The 27,621-nt window shown below is 46.7% G+C and overlaps 1 protein-coding gene and 1 pseudogene across 1 annotated transcript in view; one reads left to right on the top strand and one right to left on the bottom strand.

Moving 5' to 3' along the window:
* LOC138302218 (huntingtin-interacting protein K-like) overlaps positions 1-24,424 on the bottom strand; it is a 42,966-nt pseudogene extending 18,542 nt beyond the window's left edge.
* AMPD1 (adenosine monophosphate deaminase 1) overlaps positions 1-27,621 on the top strand; it is a 1,595,039-nt gene that overhangs the window by 1,271,376 nt on the left and 296,042 nt on the right. The gene's annotated exons all lie outside the window — the stretch shown is intronic.

Here is a 27,621-nt window from a genome sequence, read left to right as displayed (position 1 = left end):
GGATGTTCAGTGTCCTACTCAGTATATCAGCAATGCTCCATGAGGCAACACTCTTATTCTGATAAGTAGAGATGAAGGTGTGCAAAAATGAATAGCCAGACCATTATATGGTGATTATAATAGGTGTTTATTTAAATTTGTTAACTAAAGTGGTGAAGGTGATCATATTCAAAAGAAATTGTTGATGATCTGTTGCCGCCTGCGTATACCAGCGGCCGTGTTCTGTAGTTCCCCCTCATGTTGCAGGCCAGCATCCTCCTCTTCCTCCTCTTCAGGCATGTGTGGCTCTGGTTCCAGGAGGGGAATGTTCCTTTTGATGCAAATGTTGTGCAATATTGCACATGTTAGGATGATCCTACAGACCATCTCCAGGGAATATAGGAGGCTACCACCGGTGATGTCGAGGCACCAGAACCTTGACTTGAGGATGCCAAAGGTCCTCTCGACAATTCTGGGTGTCCTCCTATGTGCGTCGTTTTAGGCACGCTCTGCAGCAGTACTTGGGTTGCCAAATGGTGTCAAAATCCATGGCTGGATGCCATACCCCTGATCAGCTGCAAGAGAAAATGATTGGGATCATGTTGATGTAGCTGGCACTATTGAAATGACCTTTCATGGCAGTAGTTGTATTGTGTTGTCTGTCACTCTTTTGTGTAATAATGTAGCATCCTAGGCTTGTAGGATGTACCATCTGCATTGTGTTGTTTCCTTGGCTGAACAAGTGTTTGTCTGCTAACCGTTTGTCAGCAGTATGTTTTGGGATTTGCAGTACAGTGTGCTCTCCCTAGCATTGTGACTTGTGATACAGGTGTCTGTGTGTCTTCACTGGGGTTGAGATGATAGTTCCATACACAGTTAAAATTGACAGTGTTGTTAACACGTTCATATCAATGTACCTTGGACATCCCATACCTTTAGACTTAGGCAATGGAATAATGTGAAGGTCATTGGGACACTTAAATTTTGCATGGTGACATTTGGGCAACCCACTCCACACGTTGTGATCTTTGACGTCTTCACATTAGGCTGTACAGTAATTTCCAATGTGTGACAGGTTCAATGGTGACCTAAGAAACATGGCTAGCGATGTCATGACCTCAGTATGTTCCTGTTCACATGTTGCTGTTGTGGTGTATGTGTTGTGTGTCCTAGAGGGCTGCTGTGCAGTGTGTATATAAGTAGGTTTTTGTACTTACCAACAAGTAGTCCATTGCCATACCGTCCATCCTGGAAGTCTTCATTGATGGTGCAGTGACGGAAGATGTCTGAGTCATGGACACTCCCAGGATATTTAGCCACAATGTTGGTGATCAATCCCTGGTGATCGCCTATGGCCTGCACGTTGATGGAATGTGTGTGCTTCCTGTTGCGGTAGAGGTGTTCAGTTGCAGCAGGTGCCACAAGGCGTACATGTGTGCAGTTGATTGCACCAAGGACGTGTGGGAAGCCACTGATGAAGTAGAACCCCTGTTTTGTTTCCTGCTGCTTCTGCAGTGTGTTAGGGAAGTAGATGTGGCGGGGTGTCAGTCGAATGATGGCATCCAGTACTTTGGGCAAAAAGGCGGAGAATGATGGTTGTGATATTCCGCCAACCAGGGCACCGGTTGTTTGGAAAGAGCCACTTGCCAGCATATGAAGTACGGCAAGCAGCTTGGTTTCTGTTGGGATGGTGCGGGGTGTCACCAAAGTGGGGGCCAACTGCGGTTCAATGTTGCGCAGCAGCTGCTGAATGGCCTGCCAGTTCAACCGGTACCTCTGGATGATGTTGTGTTCCCTGAGGCCCTGAAGGGTGGTTCTGGGGCGGAATATCCTCTCCTGCCTTCTGCGCTGCCTTTGGGGTCCCTGCTGGTGTTGTTGTAGCTGCTGTTGTTGCTGCTGGGCTCTACGTCTGCGTGCACGCTGGATTAGAATCACCTCCATGTCTCCCTGTTGCTGCTCTGCTGCTCTGCTGTTTGTTCTGTGTGTTCTGATTAAACACAGGTGTGCTTGCCCCATTTTAACGCCTGCCCTGACCCAGGCGTTAAAGTTTGACGCAAATTGGGCGGTGCATCATTTTCTGGCTCCGCCTCCCGGCCGTGCGTCATTTTTGCCTGAAAGCATAAAAGTTTTGACCCACAATCGGCGCAGACGGAGTATAAATCTGCCCCTTACTCACCCACTCACAGCCCCAGACCCCCACACACCCTAAGGTAACTACAACTTGTGCCCTTTCCATTCACTGCTAATTACCCCACAAATTACTGCCCTCATGACATCTTTGATAATATCATTGATAATATCAATGTCATTGCAGTGAATTTTTGACCTTAGGGCACAAGTTAAAGTAACTTGAGATAACTTTAACTATACAAAGTGAATTTCTATGATTTTCTATGTTTAAAATGTGAGCCTAACTATAATGTCCCTCCCTGTAACCTGTTGTTTTAAAGTGAATTTATATGTTTTTTGTAATTCTATTTCCTAACTATAATGTCCCTGTGTCCTTTGTTTTTTTCAGTAACTATATATATATATATATATATATATATATATATATATATATATTATTATAGTCCAAAACCTCCACAAAAACACTTGCTCAGGTGCTTAACCAAATCACAAGGAATGTAGTCACCTTTCACGATGCGTTTTGGCCGAGCAGCACGTGATTGTGTGATCAAGGCCGCTGCTCGGCTGAAATGCGTCATGAAAGGTGATTACATTTCTTGTGATTTGGTTAAGCGCATTTTCAGATTAGGAAAATTTTGTGCAAGCATTGGCATATATTACAAAGTGATCCTGTTATTGGCAAAGCGATACCGAATGCGCCACAATAACATATAAAAGAAGTAAATTTACACGTGACATCCTAGTTAAAAGTGACATGAAGACTGTGGTCATGCAACCAGAGTGGTTCAAACAACAAGATGGTTTTTTTAAATGTGCAAAATGCAAAGCGTTAAAAAACGGAGTAAACATGAAATCTTTATGGCTAGGAGAGAAAACTATACATACCATTAAGGGCCATTACACCTGTAAAAGTGAATATGTGATATATATTTTGAGATGCAGCTGTCCTAAAATATATGTAGGCAGTACCAAATTACAAGCATATAAACACATTTTACAGCATTTGAGAACCATACAACATAATGATGATTCCTATCCGGTTGAACGTCACATGCACCGTCACCATGCTGATAATTTGCAAGATATAAGCTACAGCATTATAGATGGTATTCCCCATGATATAAGAGGTGGTAATAGAGAACTGAAATTACGCATGTTCGAATCCAGATATATTATCAAGTTGGATGCTAAAGAACCGAATGGTTTGAATATTCCTGAAGAATTGTCAATACATATCAACTAGTTCAGTATTCGCACATAGGTACAGACATGTGACATTATTTGGCACTGTGTGTTCAGTGGATCTATGTTTTGGGTACATCAGGAGTATTATACAGTGGGGTCTCTTGTTGCTCCACAATTTCATTGAAAGATCAGATTGTTAATGTTATTTACAATGAGGGTGTCACACATTGTTTGATACATTTTTTGATTGTTGATTTTTTAATTTTTACTGTCATGTTGCTTGAAAGTTAAGTCCATTTGATTATGTAACCACATATCATCATTGTATGATGCGATGTTACTCACAAGGTGGACAATTATTTGTAAGGTTAACAGTTATTAAAAATAATTAGTTGTAAATATATGATAGAAGATATAAGGATTACTTAAATACTTTTCGCATGCAGCAGATGGAATGTGCCGTTGTCAGAAGCCTAGATATTATGCTTTCGAATCACATGATGTAATATGAGGTATAAACGCAAGTGTTAAAATGGCGACCGCGAAGTTGACAAAGGCGGTTTCACGCCAACACGTGTCCCGTAGTTCGTCCATAAAACTTATTTGCCAGTGCTCTCTGAGTGCTGATATATAAACATGCATACACATATATCAAAAGACTCAATACTGGCCTTTACTAGCAAAACTGAAGTTCGCTGTAAAGGCATGCGTGGGAATGGTACCTGCGTTGTACCGGCAACATTGTAATGGTACTGCGAGGAAACGGTTGCATTGTAATGGCTGTTCCTCCCTGGTGTGGCATGATAACCATATCTACCCCTCCTAGCAGGCTGAGTTAGCAACATTCGTGAGCATGCAGTGCTGAGTGGTGCTCTGACCGCTAGAGAGAGTTCTCCTTCATCAGTTTGGTCGCCATCTGGGTCTGCAGCAGAACGATTGAATTGGGAAATCAGGCCCAAAGAGACAGAGCAGACACAGCAGAGCTGATTGTTTTTCTCACTGGAGATGCCAGGCCAGATCTATGTGCTAGCCTGTGTATTACTAATGCTCAGCGCTTTTCAGCAGGACACACCTCTGGCCGTCACATCATCCGTGTCTCGTACAAGGTCAGTGTCCCAAGCCTAGCACCTTACTCCAGAAGTGGTTGTGCTTAAATCAAGGCCATTTAGGAATGCTATTGTCGAAGGGGCTGCTAAGCTCGTAGCTTATTCCTCCTTCCAAAAACCTGCAACATCAGACACTGTTAAAGCAACTAAGTGACATGCTTGGGCTTATATTATTACTCCTTAAGCAATCATGCAGATGGAAGACAAGGACTTATATGAGGAGGATGAATTTATTCCTTTGGATGGGAACCTATCAGGGAACCTATCAGAGATTGTGAACTCCTTGGTGAAAAAGATAGTAACTTGCACTCTGGAAATCTTTAGGAGGAACTACTGCATCTTTTCCAGTTAGCCTCCCAACAAACTACTGAACCCCAAATGTCAGAGGACCTGAATTCTGCCAAGGAGAAGTCAAAATGCAAACAAGAGCAACCCAACGTGGGTGCTACTTTTTACAAGCTTACAATACTTTTTTTTGCCGAGCACGAGTGCATTCAGGACAACCCCATGGATTGGCAAAACCCCAGGTGCTTGGATGGCAGCACCGTTTCCAAAAACGGATTTGATCTAATTCCTATCTCACTGGACAAAAACAGCGTATATGAATATGATTCACAGGGGAAATTGAATAACAATCTATTTAATTTTAAGGTTTAGGGAAGTGACCCATCCCACAGGAAGTGGTCCCTGTTGTGGGTGTAGCCACCCAAGGGTATAAGTGTCCCATTGGACACTACCAGGTTCCCCCTAAAACACCCACTAAATTCAGTATTTAGTGGTCTCCCTAGACCAGGACTTTAGATTGAACAGGAAGAAAGAAGACATCACTAAAGAACCCTCAAGGACAAGAACCGAGGACCTGCTGTGCCAGAAGAGTCAACAAGACCCCTGCTTGCTGCACCAGAGTCCCAACAATCGCCACTGCAGAGGAGGTGGCCACTGGACTGACCTCAAAACCCCCAGAAGACTTATAGGCTTTGCAAATAGCCTAAATCTACCTCCTGAGTGGAGGCACCACTCAAGAAACATAAGAAACCTGCAAAGGACCAACAAACCAGTGAAGGTCACTTCACTGAATCACTGGTATCTCTGTGACTGAAGACACACCAACGATCATCTGGAAGTGACCCACATATGTGCCAAGCTTGGTGGCACTGCACCCTCTAGTGTCTGAGATACAGCAATACCCTGGGTACTGGTCAGCTGACATCGGACCAGTAGAAAACCAGCTCCCCCAGAGCTGAAAAAGGATCAGGAGGAAGCCCCAGTTGAGGGACTTCAGGAACACCCCAGACCTCCGACCAGAGTGCCCCTGTTGTCCTGTAAGCTGCCCTCAAAAAGATTCACCTCCAGCTCCAGTGGACTCCGTTGCACACAGCATCCAAGACCTCCAAAACGCCCTGCACCTGGCCGCCCTGAGCCTGGCATTGCGGGATCTGCTGTGTGCCCTGGGTCCCCAACACCTTGCGACCTCAAGAGCCCAAGGCACCATCTTTAAATCTGCAAACCAGCTCCTTTTCCAAGTGGCCCCTCAAGGTGGCCCTATGTCAAGAACCTCTCCAACATTGCTCCTGCCGGAATCAAAAGCTGCCCGAGACTCTCCAGCTGGCATAGCGTGCCCACCGACTGCTGCAACCACCCTGCAAAAGACTGGTAACTCAATCGTGCAATTTTTAATGCATTTTTAAAAGTGACTGTCTATTGATTCCAATGGTGTGAAATTACGCACAGAAAGACAAAATTTGCTAACATTTTAAAAAGTCATAACTTGAAAAGTACTTAACATATTCTAAAGATCTTGGTCTTAAAATTTATATAAATGTCTGAAGCATTTTTATAAATTCTGGTCTAGAGTTATTCATTGAGTGTGTGTGGTACATGATTTGATTTGTGAGTACAGCAAATACTTAGCACAACTCCTGGTTCAGCCTAACTGCTCGACCAGCTACCTTAAAAATTGGAGCATTAGGTGGTCTAATTTTTACCCCTGGAAACCAGTGTGTGGTTGCCTGAACCCTCTGCATAGTGTGCTCAGTTTTAGCACACTGCATAGTGGGCCAGCCTCCAACAAACCCCCTTTGCGAACCCCCCTTTTGGCAGGAGCAAAGGTGGGAAACCTAACAAAGGTAAGGAGGAGTGGTGGTACCTGGCATGCGCCTTCCCTAAGATGTTTCCTGCGAGGTGGTCATCAAATTCAGTTTCCTCCATCTTGGAATAGAGGAAAATAGCCAATTAGGTTTAGGAAAGTGACCCTTCCCACAGGAAGTGGTCACTATAGTGGGTGTTGCCACCCAAAGGTAAGTGTCCCATTGGACGCTACCAGGTTCCCCCTAAAACAACCACTAAATTAAGTATTTAGTGGGCACCCCGAGACCAAGAAATCAGATCTGAAAGAACAAAGAGAAGACAGCACCAAGAAGACCCACAGCTCGAGAACTAAGGACATGCTGCACCAGAAAAGGTGCCAAACCCTGACTTCTGCACCTGTGTTCCGACAATTGCCGCTGCAGAGGAGTTGACCACTGGACTGACCTCAAAAGACCCTGAGGACCACCCGGCTTTGCAAATAGCTCAAAATCTCCCTCCTGAGCGGAGGCACCACTCAAGAAAGCAGCAAGAACCAACAAGCCAGTGTGGGTCACTTCACTGACTGGCCAATATCTCTGCAACCGGAAATTGCAGACAGACCCAACAACACACAGACAACAGCACGGACGAGGGCTATAAGTGTGCCAACTTTGGTGGCACTACACCCTGAAGTGGCTGAGTCGTGCCTATACCCCAGGTACTAGCCAGTGTACATTAGATTCCAAGAGAGCTGCAGCTGGACCAGGAGAAAGCCCCGGTCAAGGGACTTCAGGAACACACTGGACCTCCTACCAGAGTGCCACCGTTGTCCTGCAAGCCAACCTCAAAGAGACTCACCTCCAGTTCCAAATGGCTCCATTGCGTTCAGCTCCTGGATCACCAACTTGCACTGCATCCAGCCGTCCTGTGCCCTGCAACGTGGAACAAGCTGTGCTCCACGGGTCCCTAACCCCTTGCGACCTTGACAGACCAAGGGGATCCCAAGGCACCACTGTTAAATTTGCAAACCATCTCTTTTTCCAGGCAGTCCCTCCAAGTGTCCCTGTTCCTGTGCCAAGATACTTTCCAGCTCTGCTCCCGCCGGAACCGGGAGCCGTCCAAGGTTCTCCAGCTGGCACAAGGTGCACGCCAACTGCTTCGACTATCCTGCAAAAGAAGAGAGTGCAACATGTAGGAAAGTAGCCTCTTTCTAGGTTTGTTACCCCCACTTTTGGCCTGTTTGTCAGTGTGTTTGACTGCGTCTACTGGGATCCTGCTAATCAGGACCCCAGTAGTTATGCTCCCTCCCTTAAATTATGGTTGTTGCTAACTGGCAGCCCAGTATTTCATCCACAATTGGCATACTGGTGCCCCCTTATAAGTCCCTAATAAATGGTACCTAGATACACAGGGCATTGGGATTCCAGGGGATCCCTATGGGCTGCAGCATATCTTTTGCCATAGGGAGCCCATGAAAAGGATTCTGCAGGACTGCCATTGCGGCCTGTCTGAAAGGGTGCATGCACCCTTTCACTGCCATTTACACTGCACCAGGTCACTTATAAGTCACCCCTATAGCAGGTCCTATAGCCCTGAGGACAGGGTACAAAGTACATGTGTGTGAGGGCACCCCTGCACTAACAGAGGTGCCCCCACAACCTCCAGGACCATTTTCCCAGACTTCGTGAGTGTGTGGATGCCATTTTACGAGTGTACTGAACATAGGTCACTACCTATGTCCAGCTACATAGTGGTAACTCCGAACATAGGCATTTCTGATGGATACAACTACCTGTGGATTCCTCACCTAATGAATACTCCCATGGCGCCAGCATTCAACGGAAATCTTCTTCCTAGCTTCTGCACGTCGACGAGGACGTCACATTAGCCCACGCAACGCCGTCTGACGTCATACAGATAATAATAGGTCCTCGCCGACGTGCCGACGTCAGTTTCTTTTTTTCCGTGCATTCAAAACGGTTATCTTCGAGGCAGCTAGTGTTACTTTCATAGTTACAGTGTATTTTCTGCTGCGTGGATTTCGCTCTGCGGTGATAATGTCTCAGAGGAAGTCGGGTTTCAAGCCCTGTCGAGAGTGTGGCGGCAAGATGTCCGTTACTGATCCTCACTCCAACTGTTTATGGTGTTTAAGCTCTGACCACGACGTTGCAACTTGTGATTCATGTCAGCACATGAATCCGAAGGCCCTGAAAGAACTTGAGGCTAAACTGTTCATGGCGAAGTCGAAAAGAAAGGAGAAAAAAAATCATAAGAAGTCTTCTTCGCCAAGGTCTCATCGGCGTCATCGAGACTCCCGGTGCCGTAGTGGTTCACGGCGCCATTCCAGCAAGGAGTCTCATTTGAGGTCGCCTTCAGGTCGGCGTCGGAAGACTTGGGAGGTTAGTCCCACGGTCACGCCGCATCCATCGACGCCGTTGCCCTCTCCGGCGTCACCGACTTCGCCTGGACAGGCGTCTGTGATTGAGGTGACGCAGCCTCATGTGTTTTCTCCGGCGTCGCGGATGTCGAGGCTGGCGTCGGGGTCGCCTTCGATCCAGGCACCCCAGTATCCGGCTTTTCCCATCCCTGGAGCCGATAATACCGCATTTCTGAATGCGATGTATACCATCTTTCAGCAGATGGCTCCAGGAGGTGCTCCGGCTGGTCCTTCGGGGCCCTTGGCCTTTTCATTGGGTGATCCTTCGCCTCTACGGCCGGCACCCTTTATGCCCTTTCTCCCGTTAGGGAATGTGGGCTCGGCGCCGGCGCCGGTGGACGCTCCGGTGGCTCCAGAGGTTTTGGCCCCGGAGGTTTCCATCCCATCGACTTCAGGATTTCGTCCTGTGACTCCGGCGGGTCCATCAGAGACTCCAAGACGTGACTTTCTTCGTCCGGCTCCTACCTCGGCGCCGAAGCTGCCTGTGGCGCAGGACGCGGCGTCGGATGGTTCCGGAGATCGGCGCCGATCCTCGACTTCAGCGGAGGCCATGTCGACTCCGTGTATCGAGGAGAGACTGCACTTGAGAAGGCGTGCTCTCTGTCTTTTGGAAGAGCAAGAATACCAACGAGTCTTGGAGGAAGGAGAGGTTGAGGACTCTGGTGATGGATTTCATGGTCTAGATACAGCCAGTGGGCTGGATACTTCCCCTGAGTGGGACCTATCATCTCCAGGGGAGTATACGGAGGAGGCTGCTACCTTTCACACAGTGGTAAGAAAGGCAGCTAACTTTCTGGACCTGCCTTTGCCGGTGGCAGAGGCGAAGCAGAATTTGCTGACTGAGGTACTACATCCGGCCTCTGCTGCAGCGGAGCCTCTCTTGCCATTCAATGAGGCTTTGCTTGATCCGGTGTTAGAGGTGTGGAAGAAGCCAGGATCTTCCTCAGCTGTTCATAGGGCTGTGGCCAGGAGATATCGGGCGGCGCCATCTGACCCTGGCTTTCTGTCTAGACACCCTACGCCGGAGAGCTTGGTGGTGCAAGCCTCCTGTTCCTCTAGGTCAGCGCCTGGATCTTTCCCGACGGTACCAGGAGACAGGGACTCCAAAAAGCTGGACGCACAATCCAAGAAGATATTTTCCTCTTGCAGTTTGGCGTTGAAGGCCACCAACGCGACTGGCATTCTGGGGAGATACATCCATGCTCTTATGGACGATATATCATCTTCATTTACAGAGCTTCCCCAGGGTCTTTTGAACGTTGTCTCGGATGCCCAGGCTGCCGCAACCCAGATTATCCAGTCTGGGCTGGACACGACCGACTCAGTGGCTAGGGCGATGGGCACGGCTGTGGTGGCAAGGAGACAGGCCTGGCTCCGCAACTCAGGGTTCTCTGCGGACGTGCAGTCGACCCTGTTGGACCTCCCGTTTGATGGGGACAAACTGTTTGGAGCCAAAGCGGATTCGGCCTTGGAGAGATTTAAAGAAAGCAGGGCCACAGCCAAATCATTAGGGCTGCAAGCCCCTTCTTCTGCCTCCTCCAGATTTTTCAGGAGGTTTCGTGGATTTGGGAGTGGCTCTTCCTCCTCTTCCTTTTGGGGGAGATTCCAGCAACCCACCTCTTCCCTCTCCTATAGATCATTTAGAGGGAGGGGTAGGGCCCGCACTAGGGGAGCCTCTCAGCAGCACTCTGCCTCTTCCTCGTCCTCTGGAGGGGTGCAGCAGGGAAAGCAGCCTTAGGCTTCCACCATTTCCCACTCACTCCTCTCCTGTAGGGGGAAGTTTACGGCATTTTCTCCACAAGTGGGAGACTATTACATCGGACACTTGGGTTATCAGCATTGTGTAAAAAGGCTACACCCTTCCCTTTCGGGAGTTTCCACTCCCCATTCCGCCCGCCCATCTTATTGTTCAGAAGAACACCTCCTGTTGTTAGAACAGGAGGTTCAAGTCCTCCTTTCAAAGGGCGTGGTGGAGTTGGTCCCAGAGCAGGAAAGGGGTCGAGGTTGTTACTCAAGGTACTTCCTGATTCCCAAGAAGGATGGTCGGTTGAGACCAATCCTGGACCTGAGGATCTTGAATTGGTTCCTCAAACAGGAAAAGTTCAAGATGCTACCCTAGCTCAGGTGCTTTTGGCGTTGAACAAGGAAGATTGGATGGTGTCTGTCAACTTGTAGGATGCTTATTTTCATATCCCGATACTCAAGTCGCACAGGAAGTATCTCCGGTTTGTGGTAGGGTCGCAGCACTATCAGTTTGCGGTCCTCCCGTTTGGTCTTACTTCAGCACCTCGAGTCTTCACAAAGGTGATGTCGGTGGTTGCGGCAGAGCTCAGAAGGAAGGGGATAGCAGTATTCCCTTACTTGGACGACTGGTTGATCAAAGCCAAGTCCCCGGAGCTTGTGTCGCATCATCTGCAGTCAACAACCCAGTTGTTGTTCGACCTGGGCTTTTCGGTGAACGTGCCCAAATCTCACCTGGAGCCCTCTCAGCGCCTCCTGTTCATAGGGGCAGTACTGGATACAACATTGAATCGAGCCTTTCCTCCGCCTCAGCGGATTCAAGATATTCAGGAGTTGATTCCAATGTTTCAAAATGGAGCTGTAGTTCCAGTCCTCAAGGTCCTTCGTCTGCTCGGTCTGTTTGCCTCCTGCATACTGTTGGTCACGCATGCTCGCTGGCACATGAGGGCTCTTCAGTGGTGCCTCCGAAGGCAGTGGTCTCAACACAAAGGAGATCTGGAAGGTGCTGTCAAGATCTCCAGAGATGCTGCTGTGGACTTGAAGTGGTGGATTGCGGGCAACAATCTTTCACAAGGAAAGCCGTTCGTGCAGTCACCATCAGTGACCACGGTCATAACGGATGCTTCCACTCTAGGGTGGGGAGCTCATCTGGGGGATCTGGATATCAAAGGGCTTTGGTCTCCAGAGGAACAGATTTTTCATATCAATCTGTTGGAGTTGCGGGCTGTACGTCTGGCTCTCAAGGCCTTCCTCCCTTCCCTTCGTGGTCAGTCGGTACAGGTCCTGACGGACAATACTACCGCGATGTGGTACATAAACAAACAGGGAGGAGTAGGGTCGTACCTTCTCTGCAGAGAAGCTCTTCGACTATGGTCCTGGGCAAAGGACCATCAGATTTGCTTGGTAGCAAATCATCTGGCCTGGTTCTTGAATGTACGTGCGGACAGTCTCAGTCGCCATTTCTCGGCCGACCACGAGTGGCGTCTCCATCCAGAACAAGTCCGTTTAATCTTCCAGATGTGGGGGTTTCCTCGGATAGATCTGTTTGCCACTCTGGAGAACACGCAATGTCCGTTATACTGCAGCCTCCAGTATCCGGTGCAGGGAGCGTTGGGGGATGCGTTTCAGATAACCTGGTGCGACCAGTTGCTTTACGTGTTTCCCCCCATACCCTTGATTCCTCGAGTGTTGAGGAAGATTCGCCAAGACCGGGCCCAAGTATTCTTAATAGCTCCGGATTGGCCAAGGAGGGTGTGGTACTCTGACCTTCTCCAACTCTCGCTGTGCCCTCCGCTCCGTCTCCCTCTCAGGGCAGACCTCCTCTCGCAGTCGCAGGGGCAGGTTTTACACCCCAACCTCCAGAGTCTGCACCTACATGCCTGGAGATTGAACGGGGCAACCTGAGTTCCTTCTCTCTCCCGCCTGATGTAGTGGATGTTATATTAGCGGCCAGGCGACACTCCACTAAATCTATCTACGCTAATAGGTGGTCTAAATTTGTTATGTGGTGTGGAGAGAGACAGATTGATCCCTTACATGCTCATCTGTCAGATGTTTGTCTTTTGCTTTGTCACTAGCGCAGAAAGGTTGTGCAGTGGCTATTAAAGGTTACTTGTCTGCCTTGTCAGCCTTCATTTGTCTTCCAGACCAACCATCGTTATTTAAATCCCCTATTGTTCTTAGATTCTTGAAAGGTCTTCTAAATAAATATCCTCCAAAACCATTCGTTATGCCTCAATGGGATTTATCCTTGGTCCTGACTTTCCTTATGGGGTCCCCTTTTGAGCCTATGCATTCTTGCCCCTTAAGGTATTTAGTTATTAAAACAGTCTTCCTGGTGGCTATAACATCTGCAAGGAGAGTGAGTGAGTTGCAGGCCTTATCGGTAAAACCCCCTTATACAACTTTTTATGGGAATGAGGTGGTGTTGAGGACCAAGGCTGCTTTCCTCCCGAAGGTTGTTTCACCCTTCCATTTGGCCCAGGCGATTTGTCCACGTTCTATCCTCCGCCTCATCCTTCAAAGGAGGAAGAGAGACTACATCACTTGGACCCAAAGAGGGCATTAAGCTTCTTCATTGATAGAACAAAGGATTTCAGGCTGGAGGATCAGCTGTTCATCGGATACGTGGGCAAGAGGAGAGGAAAGGCAGTCCACAAGAGAACACTCTCCAGGTGGGTTGTTCTTTGCATTAAAATCTGTTACTCTTTAGCAAAGAAGGATCCTCCTGATGGTATTAGAGCTCATTCCACCAGAGCTAAGTCGGCCACTTTGGCCTTGGCCAGAGGTGTTCCTGTGGTCGACATCTGCAAGGCCGCAACTTGGTCGTCCCTTCACACTTTTGCGAAACATTACTGTTTGGACTCTGAGGTCAGAAGGGACGGCCATTTTGCACGGTCAGTGCTGGAGGATTTCTTGGTTTGACCATTTAGGCACCCACCACCGGGCGTGGTACTGCTTTGGGACTCTATTCATTAGGTGAGGAATCCACAGGTAGTTGTATCCATCAGAAGAACGAGTTACTTACCTTCGGTAACAACTTTTCTGGTGGATACATTAGCTACCTGTGGATTCCTCACGGTCCCACCCGCCTCCCCGTTGCCTTTTTGCTCTTACCAAGTAATCCTTGAGTGTGCTCCTCTTGGTCTTCAAGACTGCAATAGATTTTGTATATATGGATACTTGTATATATATATATATATATGTAGATATATATATATATATCTTTGTGTATTTACATAATTAGTATATATTTGCTTTGATAAAAAAAAAAAAAAAAAATTATATTAAATCTACAGCCATTTTATTGCAATGTTGTGTGATTTACAATGTTATGGGATGTTGCCTTGATCTTTCATTGCATTGTGTTATTGTTCTCATGCACGTAAAAAATGTTGGTACTGACGTCGGCACGTCGGCGAGGACCTCTTATTGCCTGTATGACGTCAGACGGCGTCACGTGGGCTAATGTGACGTCCTCGTCGATGTGCAGAAGCTAGGAAGAAGATTTCCGTCGAATGCTGGCGCCATGGGAGCATTCATTAGGTGAGGAATCCACAGGTAGCTAATGTATCCACCAGAAAAGTCGTTACCGAAGGTAAGTAACTTGTTAGTTTGGTATCAAACATTTTGGAATCATACCCCAAGGCTTTTGCAAGCATTGGTTGCATGATTCCATGCACTCTGGGGGCTCCTTAGAGGCCCCCCAGTAGGCCATTCCAGCCTTCCGAGGTTTTCCAGGCAGCCCAACCTGCTGCCACTTCTTAGACAGGTTTTTGCCCTTCTGTTGCTTGAGAAGCTCAAGCCCAGGATGACAGAACAAAGGATTTCCTTTGGGAGAGGTGTGTTACACCCTCTCTCTTTGGAAATAGGTGTTACAGGCTTGGGAGGTGTAGCCTCCCCAAGCCACTGAAAATGCTTTGAAGGGCACAGATGGTTCCCTCCTTGCATAATCCAGTCTACACCAGTTCAGGGACCCTCAGTCCCTGCTCTGGCACAAAACTGGACAAAGGAAAGGGGAGTGACCACTCCCGTGTCCATCACCACCCCCGGGGGGTGCTCAGAGCTCCTTGAGAGGTTCCCTGGGTTTTGCCATCTTGGATTCCAAGTTGGTAGGGTACTCTGGGAGCATCTGAGTGGCCAGTGCCAGCAGGTGACTTCAGAACCCTCCCCTCATAGGTGCTTACCTATTTAGGTAACCAATCCCCCTTTCAAGGCTATTTAGGATCTCTCCTTTGGGTGGTTCTTCTGATTCGGATTGCAAGACTCCAGCAGGAATCCTCTGCATTCTCTACTTCACCTTCTCACTGAAGAAACTGCATCTAGGCCCTCCAGAAACTCTACAAACTACAACAAAGAAGCAAAGACGACTTCTGCAACATTGTATCTTCAGCTCCTGCAGTCAACTGCAACTGTTTCCCAGTTGTGCATTCTCAGAGTACAGCCTGTCTTCAGCCTGCACCAGAAGAGCAAAGGAATCTCCCTTGGAGTGAAGGAGTTACTCCCCTGCTTCAGCAGGCACCTCACTGCATCGATGTCCGACAGCGTGGGTCCCCTCTCCTGATGAGTTGCATGGATCTTGCCTCACAGGTGGTGGACTGAAGTGGCCCCAACGGTTCTGACGTCCTACTGTCCTACTTTGGTGGAGGTAAGAGCTTGCCTCCCCACGCAAGACAGTACCCCCGTGCACCAGGTGTTTTATAGTTGCCAATGCTTGCTGGCATCTTTCCACAAAGTTCTTCATGCACCATGCAGCTCCAACTCCCAGTCTTCTATCCTGCAACGCACATCTTCCTGAGTCATTCTCCGGAGGCGTGGGAGCCTTTGTTGTAGTGCTGTGTGGGCCTCCTTTTGCACCTTCTTTGTCCCCATGCTGTGGGACTCCTGTGAGCACTGCCTGGTCTTCTGTGGGCTCTCTGAGTTGCTAAGAGCCCCCTCTGAATCCCCCTCCTGGGTAGATCCACCTGGTCCTTCCTGGCCCTGGGCAGCGCCATTTTCCGCTCACTGCGAGCTTTGCATGTGCTAAGGCTTGTTGGTGGACTCCAGCAACGCAAACCAGACTGCAATCTTCCATTCAGCGTGGGACATCATCTGCACCAGCCAGGAACCTGAATCCATCTTCTTGGGTTCAGTACTGACTGTTCTTCTTCATCGGTGGTTCTCCTTTTGCACCTTCATCAAGGTTAGCAGGGGTCCTGTTCTCCCTGGACTCTCCTGTGCTTCTTGGACTTGGTCCCCTTCTTCCACAGGTCTTCAGGTCCAGGAATCCACAGTTGGTGTATTGCAGTCTCTTCTGGTTCATGCATAATCTTCTTTCTTGTGCTTCTGTGTGTTGTGGGAAAGTTACTGTGTTTTACTCCTGCTTTCCTGGGCTCTGGGGTGGGTTCAAGTACTTACCTTTGGTGTTTTCTAGTGCCCCCAGCTCCCCTCTACACACTACACTTCCCTAGGTGGGAAACCAACATTCACATTCCACTTTTTTAGTATATGGTTTGTGTTCCCCCTAGGGCCATTTCTAACTATTGTGATTTTCATTATTTGCACTGTTTTCTAACTGTTTTTAAACCTGTTGCTGCATACTAGTGTATATAAATTGTGTGTTACTTACCTCCTAAGGGAGTATAGTCTCTATGGTATCTTTGGTATTTGTGTCACCAAAATAAAGTACCTTCAATTTTGTAACACTGTGGTCCTCATTACGACCCTGGCGGCTGGCAGTAAGCTGGCTGTAACACCGCCAACAGGCTAGCGGTGTTTCACCAGCTATTATGACCGTGGCGCATTAGCCACGGCCATACCGCCGGCCCCTCCAACATACCGCTAGCCTTCTGCCTGGCGGTCATAATCCCCAGGGCAATGTTGTAGTCACAGCTGCCCCCAACCGCCAGCCTGTCCACGGCGGTAAACACCGCCATTGAAAGGCTGGCGGTGCAGGGGCCAACAGGCACAGCCCCATCGCGCATTTCATGCCCGAATTTCAGGCAGTGAAATGCGCGACGGGTGCTACTGCCCCCGCTGCACATCAACATTGCCGTCAGCTCTATTACGAGCTGGCTGCAATGCTGATGTGACTTTTCCGCTGGGCCAGCAGACGGAAACACTGTTACCGTCCACTGGCCCAGCGGAAAAGTCATAATAGGGAGCCAGATATAACGCCAGAACTGGTGGTATACTGACGCCCGCTGCTTCGGCGATCTTGGAGAAATACCACTGAAGTTGTAATGAGTGCCTGAGTGTTTTCTTTCATGTGTGTGAGTACTGTGTGACAACAGTGGTATTGCAGAACTTTGCATGTCTCCTAGATAAGCCTTGGCTGCTTAGCTACAGTTACCTCAAGAGAGCCTGGCTTTTAAAACTGTCTACATTTCACTAATAGGGGATAAATGTACCTGATATAAGGTGTAAGTACCTTAGGTATCCACTACAAACCAGGCCAGACTCCCTCATAACATAACAGTATGATTTTTAATGCAATTTAAAAAATGACTGCCTATTGATTCCTATGCTACGCAATTACGCACAGAAACACTAACTTTATTAAAACTTTGAAAAATCATAACCCGAAAAGTACTTAACGTATCCTAATCATCTTGGTCTTCAAAATTATAAAAATCTGAAGTATTTTTATCAAATTGGTCTTTTGAGTTATTTCTTGAGTGTGTGTCATGCATGATTGGTACTGTGAGTACAACACATGCTTAGCACTTCTCCAAGATTAGCCTAACTGCTCAAGCAAGCAACTTAAAAAATTAGAGCATCAGGTGATCTAGTTTTTGCCTCTGGAAACTAACGTGTGGTTGCCTTGACCTCTTACACAATGTGCTTAGTTTGAACACTAGATAGTAGGCCAGCCTCCTACACAGAGCCTTAGTTTACACAAGAGTATCTCATTGTTAATATTTATTGTGGGAGTTGTCAATACGAGTCATATTTTTCAGTTTTGTTCAGGTTTCTCAAGCATGAGCATCATTGCTTCCCTGAGAGAGGGGAAAGTAGTTCAGAGTTTCTGTATTAATATAGGTGCATACTACTTAGTACCTAACTGGGCTATTAAGCACTTTGGTCTTGGGTTCTTATCATTTGTTTTTTAATTGCTAGTTGGTTCTCTTATGCTGTGATCAGCATGTTAAGGGATTTGTCTAAGTGCCGCTCCCAGCTAGGCCATTTCAATAGTGTCAAGAGGATTATTCAACGCGTTTGCTGATGGACACACTTTAGACATAGTTGGCTTTGTGTAGAAGTCTCAGAAAGTCTCAAGGATGTCTTTGACCTCCATAGCTTTCAATTAATCTTTTATCTCCTTGTCTAGTATGTCTGGTATGTCTAGGTGGGTTTGACAGCTAGTAACCCTGACATGATTTTGCTAGGTCTATCTCCTTCCCTGTATGATCTGGCCTTTGCCTCCCTCCCCAGATATTTAAGTTCACTGTGTGCTGTTTCATGAACTGATTAAGTTCCTGTCTCATATCTGCCAATGTCCTTGTGTCCCTGTGTCCCTGCTTTCATAGTAAGTTTTATGTAGGTTCCTTAACTCAGCTTCTAGTCTTTGACAGTTAATTTAGAATGTCCTTTGGGATTCCTGTCTGTTGGGTAATACGTGTTCTGTGTATTACTGCCTTAAAGGCTTACCAAAATGTTGATGGGCTGTTAAGTGATTTGAGTGACAAATATCCTTCCATCTCCCTCCAAATCTCCTCTCTAAATAACCTCCAGACAAGCGCTATGTGAGCTTGTTTGGAAACAGCAAGTTCGTGGGCTAAATGTCCCACTGAAGACACACCAAGTATTGGCTCACCAATACAAACATGAAATTGGTGTAGGCCTTCAACCGGAGATACACTTAATGCACTCCACAGAATGCAACCTCAGGGCCAAGTTGTTAAATAAAATATACACTGCATTCTACCGCTCATATGCACAAGGCACCACTATCATAATTTGGTAACTTGGCGAAGGGCCCACAGATGCCTACTGCAGGAGATCACAGATCTTGAAGGTAGATACTACGTCATATTGGATATGATGATGAAAACTAAGAAGATCACAATCATCTGTAAGTATGTATGGCCCCCAGTACAAGGAGTTCAAATTGTTGCCTGTAGTTGTGCCTCAAAGTAATGAGTAGAACCCAAGGACTGTAATCTGGGAAGAGACTTCAATATACTGTTCGACACAATTGTGAACAGATCAAGCAAGACAATGGATAAGAACTTGTTAGATATTTGTTGCAAACTTTAATTGATGACACTTGATGGCACATGCATTTCTAGCACCTAGAACATTTCTAACACCTACTATAGCAGCACCCAGAGGCCCCCAGGGATCCCAGCAAATGACAACATTCTGCCCCAAGTACTTTTCTGATGTGAAGAGTGTTCTCTTTTTTAGTTGTTGGGCACTCTAACTACCGATTTATGCTAGATCCATCTCTTAGCCGGTGGAGCCCTACATGGGTGTAGCCATCATATTTTTACATCCACATTGGAGTGCTGTATGTTTCTTGCCAACACCATTTGTTGAGATAACCATGTGAAGAACAGGACTGGTTATTTCTACCACCAAAGGTAGGGTTTGTGGAACACACACAGTGAGGTTTAAGAGCATTCACACTAGTTTATTACTCAGTGTGGTGGTGCTTTATGAAAACCTAAAACTCATCCTTTCTGTCCAGAGAAAGAATACTGCCAGTGGAGTAGCATGTGCTGTGTTCTACGACTGCTGGGATACAGATATAACAATGATACAGGCCAGAGGATAATTGAAGATATGTATGGATAATGATTTTCTATTAATACTTCTTAGAAATTGGGTCTCTAGTTGGCAGAGGTATACACCCTTGTCCAAGTAGGGACCACAATCCTAGTCAGGGTAAGTCACAGCACAATCCAAATTATCCTGTGCCCCCCTTCTGGAAGCTTGGCACTGAGCAGTCAGGCTTAACTTAGAAGGCAATGTATAAAATATTTGTGCAATAACCCATACAACAGCACAGTGAAAACACCACAAAAATACACCACACAGGTTTAGAAAAATAGATAATATTTATCTGAACAAAAAAAGGTTGTAACAATGAAAATTCAGTATACTCAAGCAAAGTTTTACATTTTTAAAGATTAAATCTCACTAAAGCACTTAGAAACACAGTCGTGGAGGTGTGGTGTCGCTAGGCCTGGTGTGGCGTCAGTCCCTTTACTGCATCTGGTGAGGTGAGGTGTCAGTTCTGCACGGTGAGCCAGGTGAAGGCGAGGCATCAGTCCCGTCCGGTTGCAGAAGGGAGATTGTGAGCATCGGTGGCGAGGGGTTGGTTCCTTGTGACCCGGCGGGGTCGATGGATCCAGTCGGTCAAGGTGCAGTGTTAATTTCACAATGTCATGATAACATTGCAGACATCAGCGTTATCGCAGTAATGTCAGACTTGTATTGCAGGATGTGGCTGTTGCATGCAGCTAGGTCCACGGGACTGGAGCAGGCTGTGGTGTCTGTGTTGGCATCGACAAACAAGGCTTTGCTGTCCATGAGACTTCAGTGCAGGAGGCAAGCTCAATCCAAGCCCTTGGAGAACACTTATGGGGAAGGCAGAGTCCTTCCAGCATAGTATGAGGCCAGCAGGCAGCAAGGCAACAGCAGTGCAGCAGTCCTTCTCAGCAAAGCAGTCCAGATGAGTCATTTGGGCAGCCAGGCAGCTCTACTGACAGAGTTCAGGTGTATATTCAGAAGTGTCTGATTTGGTGGGGTCAAAGACCCGTTTATATATACCCACAAATGCATTTGAAGTGGGGGAAACTTCAAAGAGTGGTTTTGAAATGCACAAGTTCCCTTTTCAGCACAGTCCTTTTTGGCAGGATCTCTGTGGGGGGTTATCGATCCTTTGTGTGAAGGCAGGCTGCTGGCATTTGAAATGTAAGAGAAAGCCCTCCACCCTTTCTGCCCAGGGAGACCCATTCAGTATGCAGTTGAATGCAGATGCGACTGAGTTTCCTGTGCTTCTGGCTGTCTGGGCGGAATGCACAAGGGGAGCTGTCAACCAGCACAGCCCAGACATGGATTGGAGACTAGCTATAAGGCACAGATGGCAGTCATTGTAGAGAAATGCCCACCTTCTAAAGGTGACTTTTTCTAAAATATTAATATCATGATCAGACTGGAGGATGAAAGGAGGATGAAAGTGTTTGGGGCCAAAATGTTCTTACAAGGACCACTAACGGATGACTACTCCACCGGTATGGCCGTACTTGGATTAGATGAATTGGAGGGTGATCTTTGGTCACAAATAGGTGATTCTCCACCCACCCCCGGAATGGGACACCACCATTACCCTTGTGTGTTAGAGGTTGATTGAGTATTGACTGCGTCTGGGTCTGTAATTCACTGATTTCTGCCGTCTTATTCTCAGTAGTTGCATGGCAAGCACAAATTGGAAGTAAGTGCTCTACCGATAAGTCCTTGACCCTAGAGATAAATTCACCCAAGATAGACCTATACATATCAGGTGTGCCCCTGTCTGTGGGCACAGGCTGGGATAAAACACTCAGCACCTTCCTACTCAACTGAGGTGAAGCTACAGCTGATGGGGCCAACCTAGCTTTTCTTTTACCCACAGTAGGTTGCCTACTCTTCCTTGTTCTCTTTTTGGGTTGCTCAAAGCCAGCTGAGCAAGAGTCAAGGGTGCCTCTAGGATCTAACTCGATCTAACCGGGTCTGGGGGGGTCGTTGCCACATCAATTGTGTAGGGAACGTCATGATCAAATCTATCCTCAGAGTGCAATGACAGTCACCTGTCTGTGAGGGCTATTTCAGTACTAATAACTCTTATACCTCTGTGGAGTATTCTGTCAATTGAGGTAGGTCTGGCAGGGGACATATGAGCCCTCTGCCCATCCAATACTTTCCTGTCCCCATCCTATCCTCAGCTTGAATTCTTGAAACAACCTCACAAATTCAAGTGAAAATGACAAAAAAAATATATATAATGAAAAAGGGCTCCAGCAAAGCCAAGCCGCACAAACCTGTAAATCAACAGGATAAGGTAGAGGTAGCTATAAAGCATGGACAAAATTAGTTTTAGCCATCACAGTTTCTGGTACTGGAGGCCCAAGCTGATGGAGAAATATGAAACCACAATGAGTCCAATCGCTATATGGTTGTATAAGTACCTTTCCAGGAAGAAATGGTAGGTCCAACCGTAGGGCTAAAGGGGAGGTGGCCCTGCCCTGCCTCTTCCTGATGATGACAGGCGTAGAATGGCCCACCATTGGCCCGGGCTTTGCCTGGGTGTGGCCTGTGCAGCAGGAGACTGTCAGCACTTATTGCACCCACTGGTTTTAAGTGGTGAGAAAAGTGGCTGCTGTCACAAGGCACTGTGGTCGCTGTAGTTGTTCACTTCTCTATCCGGGAGGCCACCTAGAACGGTGGAACCTCTAGCTGGAGCTGGGGAGTCCGCAGGGTGGGTGGTCACAGAGCCTCTTGCCTCCCACTTGAACTAGCAGAGGAGTACCAGTTTCACGCCGCTCCCTTGACCCCTGAGTCGTCAGCCAGTAAGCGTACACACGGGCTTCCAGCTGCAGTGGCTCCCCTGCTCCTGGCTGGTAGCACCCCATCCACAAGCAATGGAGCACTCAACTGCTGGTGCACGGTCCATCTGTTAGTGCTCAGGCAAAGTAGCTGCTTCTGCAAACAAGATCTGTTAGACAGAAATTTAAAAAAATCCAGTTCCTCCCAGGAATGATCTCCTCCTCTTAGAGATCTATTGTGTCCATAGAGAGAAGATACAATAAGAGACAGCTGCACTAAATATAAATTGATGTTGAACAAATTGCAGTCCCAAAAGAATAACAGGCATAGCTATTAAATCATCCCACAACACAATACCTTTGGAGTTTGAAAAGGTAGCTTTTTCCGGGCACTGACTGGCGCAGATAGCCCCACTCTTGGCCCAGTCTTGACCTGATTATGTGCCTCCCTTCAGGACAAGGCGCTAAACATACAGCAGGTGCAGGCAAGGTGGTTCCTGCCGCAAGGAATGATGGTGCCCGTAGCCCTCCTGGCTGCTCCCTGTGGGACAAGACACTGGTTTTAAGTGCTAAAAGTGCTTTAAATATGGGAAAGACGGATCCTGCTGCAAGGAAAAATGGTGACTGTAGCCCTCCTGGTTGCTCCAAACACAACCATATTATACAGTTTGTGAGGGCAATTAGGGCTTCAACCACATTCCACATATGCTCCCTCAGGCTCCGCTCAGCAGTTGCACGTGGGATCTCCATTTCATTCATAATCAACTCTACATCCGTCTTTTTGATAGTTACTTTCGCCAACTCTTTTTCCCTTTTCTGCTTTGCCTTTTGCTCCCTGGGCCTCCGATCTCCGATCGCAAACATTGCTGTCTCAAGGTTGGAGCCCTGGAACTCTTTCTCCTCCACTTAGTCAGTGACTCTCTTGAGGTCGGCAGCCCTGCTATCATGCTTGCACCACTTCTCCATGGGCCATTCGGTGCAGTTCTCTTTGGTTTCAAGCTCCAACTCAGCATCCCCCTATTACTAGTAATATTAAATCCAACTACACCAGTAAGCAGGATTTTCTATTACCATTCTGGCCAGACTAAACATGACATGGCTATTCCTTTCAGAACAGAATCCAGCACTTAAACATATATGAGGGTAGTTCTAATGCCAGTCTATGAGAGGATCAGGCCTCACAGTAGTGGAACGCGAATTGGTGATTTTTTTAGCACAAGCACATGTAAAACACATTGGTACATGTCCTGCCTTTTACTTACATAGCACCAGGTCCTATAGGTCACCTAGGACCTACCTCAGGTGATACTAATATGTGTAAAAATGGGGGTTTAAGACTTGGCAAGTATTTTTAAATGCCAAGTCGAAGTGGCAGTGAAACTGCACACACAGGCCTTGCAATAGGAGGACTGAGACATGGTTAAGGGGTTACTTATATGGGTGGCACAATCAGTGCTGCAGGCTCTCTAGTAGCATTTAATTTACAGGCCCTGGGCACATGTAGTGCACTTTGCTAGGGACTCACAAGTAAATGAAATATGCCAATTGGTTATGATTAAATGTTACTACGTTTTTAGGGAGAGAGCACATGCACTTTAGCAGTGGTTAGCATTGGTAAAGTGCCCAGAGTCCTAAAGCCAAAAAAAATGAGTTCAGAAAAAGAGGAGGGGGAAGGCAAAAAGTTTGGGGTGACCCTTCAGAGAGGACCATTTTCCAACAATGCTCTTCTCGAGTTTTATCAATGAAAAAGTTCTAGTGATGGATGAAACCTTTTGACTGGACTGAACAAGCCATTGTGAAATGTTTTTCATCAAGAAAACAAGGAATTTGCACAAATAAATGTAATCATTTTGCAAGAGGTTGTGATTTTGTTCCTCGGGATGGATGGAAGAAAAATGTGTACGTTTTTACAAACACCTGGGAATGTTGAAATTTAATTTAAATGTATTTTTCCAAGAAGGATTCGTTCCATACTTTATATTTTGTACACTTTTGTTTATGAGAGGTTATTAGGCAGTGGAACCTCAGGGATTTAAGCACAATTTACTGATATGTTGTAGTGAATAAGACCAGTGTCACTGTTGAGCATTCCTGGAGGAATGATAGCATCTACACATATAGTTTGCCGCAATGCAGAGATACATCTCAGAAGGCTGGGTAAAAGAACGAGTGGCCTGGTGATACTATTCCCTGAGTGTAGGTCTATCAATGAAAATCAAGACTCTTCAGCATATTTATATTCATACCACGGGGCTCTCCAACAGTTTCATGGTTTAATATGGCCATGGGCACACTGTCTCAGTTCACAAGAAGCTGATATCATGTCCCACAGCTCTGGGTATCCCATAAGTGTTTCCAAGTGTTAATAAGGCAAGCAAGTGCTCTACATGGTAACCTAAGCAGAAGGCAACAGTACATTTGATGGTACTAAATTAAAGACCTGCAAGATTACATCATCATAAACTAAAACAGGTGCTAAGATGATCAATGGTGTGTAGGGTCAGATTTCTGATTTACAGGAAAAAAAGGTGTAGCTGGTGCTCCCAAGATGGCTGATTAATTTAGAGTGCAGAGCATGTGTGCATTTGTTTGTAGACTAGTGTTTGGCCTTTATGAACTACCAACATGACTGCTACCATGAGGAATACCCAGCTACATATGGTCACTGGTGGCCACATCCTTGTGAACCACCACTAGCCGTAGGATGTCTTCTGGGATGAACAGTGTGTCTTCTTCATATAATGTGTTTTGATCTGATGCCTGATTGTGATTTATTTATAAAGGAATTTATTACTTGGAATCTGACAGGTGAGCTGTAGTGCTGCTGCATTTTAGGTCAAAGTCTACCTGGTTTGCTAAAAGTATCATAGGGACATTCAGAACGCATTCTTGGGAATGCATTCCGCTCATTGATTACCATTGGTTTTGTGGTTTGTAACTCACATTTGCTTTGTTTCTATTTGCTGGCTTTATTGTTTTAGGCTGTCCAACTTGAGTTTGTCCCCTCCATAGAGCATTCCTTGTTTACTGTATACTTTACCAGTGTTCGATGTTCTATGTCAATCTGCTCTGCACCTCTCTATGCCACTGCACTCTGTACAGATCTACTCTGCACCACTGCACTCTTCGTCACTATACTCTGCTCTGCAACACTGTACACCATTGCACTCTCTGGCACTCTGTTCTACTTGACACCACAGCATTCAATGCCACTCTAAACCACTGAACTCTATGACCCTCTAATCTGCAACACTACACTCTCCACCACTGAACTCTATGCCAATCTACTCTGAACCACTCTACTCTATACCACTATACTGCACTCTACATCACTTTACTCTGCATTACTGCACTCTAGAATACTGCACTCTATGCCAATCCACTCCACACACCTCTAAACTACTCTGCGCCACTGCACTCTGGCACTGCACTCTACACCACTCTAATGTACACTATACCACTCTACTCTGTGACCCTCTATGCCACTGCACGCTACTCTGCACCACTCTACTGCACTTTCTGCCACTCTACTCTGCATCACTGCACTCTACACCAGTCCACTGTACACCACTCTAATCTACTCTACACCACTGCACTCTGACACTGCACTGTAAATCCACACTATTATACACCACTGCTCTCTACACCACTCTACTTGATGCCACTGAACTCTACACTGCACCACTCCACTCTATAACACTACTCTGCAACATTGCACTTTCTGCAACTGAGCTCTATGCCACTTTACTCTGCACCACTACACGCTACTCTGCACCACTCAACTCTACACCAATGCACTTTACACCATAACACTCTATGCCACTATACTCTGCTTCTCTCTATGCCACTGCACTCTATGCAACTAAACACTATGGCAATCCACTGTACACCACTCAAATCTACTCTGTACCTCTGCGCTCTATGCCACACCACTGCACTCTACACCACTCTACTCTACTCCACTCTACTCAGCACCACTCCACTCTACTCTGTACCACTGCACTATATGCCACTTCACTTTGTGCCAGTGCAGTTTACAGTGCACTGCTCCACTCTGCACCACTCTACTCTTCACCATTTTATGCAACTGCACTCTCCTCTAAACCACTGCACCCTACTATGCCACTTCACTCTAGGCCACTCTACTCCACTCAATGACACTCCACTCAGTGACATTGCACTCCCTTATGCTCCACTCTATGACACTCTACTGCATTAAACTCTACTCTACAGCACTCTGCTCCACTCTATGCCACTCAAGAACACTCTAGCCCACTCTGTGATGGTCTAAGCAACTCTGGCTACACAGCTCCATGCCTCTATACTCCATTCTATTCCAGTACACACTACTCCACTTTACTCCACTCTACTACTCATTCTATGCCACTCTACTTAACAACACTCTGATCCACTTCACTCTACTACACTACTCCACTCTATGCCATTCCACTCTATGATAATCTACTCCACTTTACTCCACTCCAGTCTACTCCATGCAGCTCCCTTTATGCCACTCCATGTTACTTTACTTCACCCTATCTATCAATCAAGCAATCAATCAGTTTTTAAAAAGTGCTACTACTCACCCGTGAGGGTCTCGATGCGCTGGTGGTGGGTCTGGGCCTCTTTCAAAGAGCCATTCACCCTATGCCACTTCACTCTGCTTCACGCTTCTCCACTCCTCGACACTCTATGCACTCACGTTATGACACTCTTCTCCAATCTATGCCCTTCCACTCTATGATACTCTACTCCCTACATGATACTGAATGCCATGACACTTTACGCCATGCCATTCTATGCCACACCACTTCATACCACACCACTCTAATCCACTCTACTCCCTGCCACTCTGTGCTACGCCTCTCTATGGATGCCACTTCATGCCACTCTCCTTTATGGCGTTAACCTTTAGCCATGCTGAACAGTAGCCACAATGGTGTACAACATGGCTGAAACACATTGACAAAGGCAATAGTTCTTGCATAGGCTAGACCTATTTGTTTAGCCAATGCTTGTTTGATTATATTATTGAGCAATGGCAGTTTAGTTACAGAGCTGAACATTTCGAGTTTTTCCAGATCTATGTTTGGCTTCCTAACTTATTGTGCAACTTGTCCAGTTTTAAAGAGAAGTTAGCTTTGTTAAGATGACAATGTTAAGAATTAGAGGTAAGGTGGTATGGCTTGCTGACGTGCAAGAAGGCCAGCTTTGAGTAAAGCTTCCGTCCTGTCTGGTTTTATAATCTTGATTCCTCAGCTTTTCCTCACATTTCCTGCAAGATGTACCCAAGTTCTTATTTATGAAATCCTCTAATGTCCAGCAGCTAAGCTTATCTGACTGCAGAATATCAAATCACCACAAACATTGCAACATTGTGACTCTGTCATCGCTTCTTTGCCCTAGCATATCATGACTGATAGCCACTATAACTTAATTCCCACAATAAATAAACAAGAGGCAGTAT

Source organism: Pleurodeles waltl, chromosome 6 (genome assembly GCF_031143425.1).
Source record: "Pleurodeles waltl isolate 20211129_DDA chromosome 6, aPleWal1.hap1.20221129, whole genome shotgun sequence".
NCBI classification, from domain to species: Eukaryota; Metazoa; Chordata; class Amphibia; order Caudata; family Salamandridae; genus Pleurodeles; species Pleurodeles waltl.
The sequence above is the reverse complement of the archived record's forward strand: the minus strand, read 5'-3'. Positions and strand labels throughout refer to the sequence as shown.